Source organism: Nilaparvata lugens, chromosome 14, assembly GCF_014356525.2.
Source record: "Nilaparvata lugens isolate BPH chromosome 14, ASM1435652v1, whole genome shotgun sequence".
Classification (NCBI taxonomy): Eukaryota; Metazoa; Arthropoda; class Insecta; order Hemiptera; family Delphacidae; genus Nilaparvata; species Nilaparvata lugens.
This window is the reverse complement of record NC_052517.1, coordinates 18,621,044-18,621,634: the sequence shown is the minus strand read 5'-3', so window position 1 is coordinate 18,621,634 and position 591 is coordinate 18,621,044.

The following is a 591-nucleotide window of genomic DNA, read 5'->3' as shown; positions in this document are numbered from 1 at the left end:
AATTCTATTGCTAGAAGTATTTTTTGCAAATTTCAATAAGCCAGAACCTCTCTTACTTGTTTTTTTAACAGGAAACAGCATTTGAATTAAGCGAGACTTTACACCACTGTTACGTTTCACATATCCTCGTCTATCCAAATGAACTTTTGTTATTGATAAAATCTTCTTGTATTTATTTAGATCTTTTTCATCAAAGAGATATGAATTCGGTCTTTGCGCAAATAACAGTTCTAATAGTCCATGTGTAATTCGGAATTTTTCGTTATCAATATAAAAGAAGTAGTTATCAAAGCTAACAACCATCTCACCCATAAAATATAATTTTCGGTCAGAATCGTAGGAAATTCCATAAGGAATCGAGTTATCCAATTTTTCACTATGAAATGTATACAAATATTGTGCAAGCACTTGATTCTTTATCTTCTTTATGTTAGCGCTTGTATCACTCTCAAGCCTAGTTGAATTAAATATACTTGATTCGTTCATGCTTAGATCTTTTTCAGCTGCTGATGGTGATGCAACTTCTATTGTTTCATCATCATGTTTTTCTCCCAATTCCATACTTTCGTCTTCTTCTTCTTCTTCTTCTTC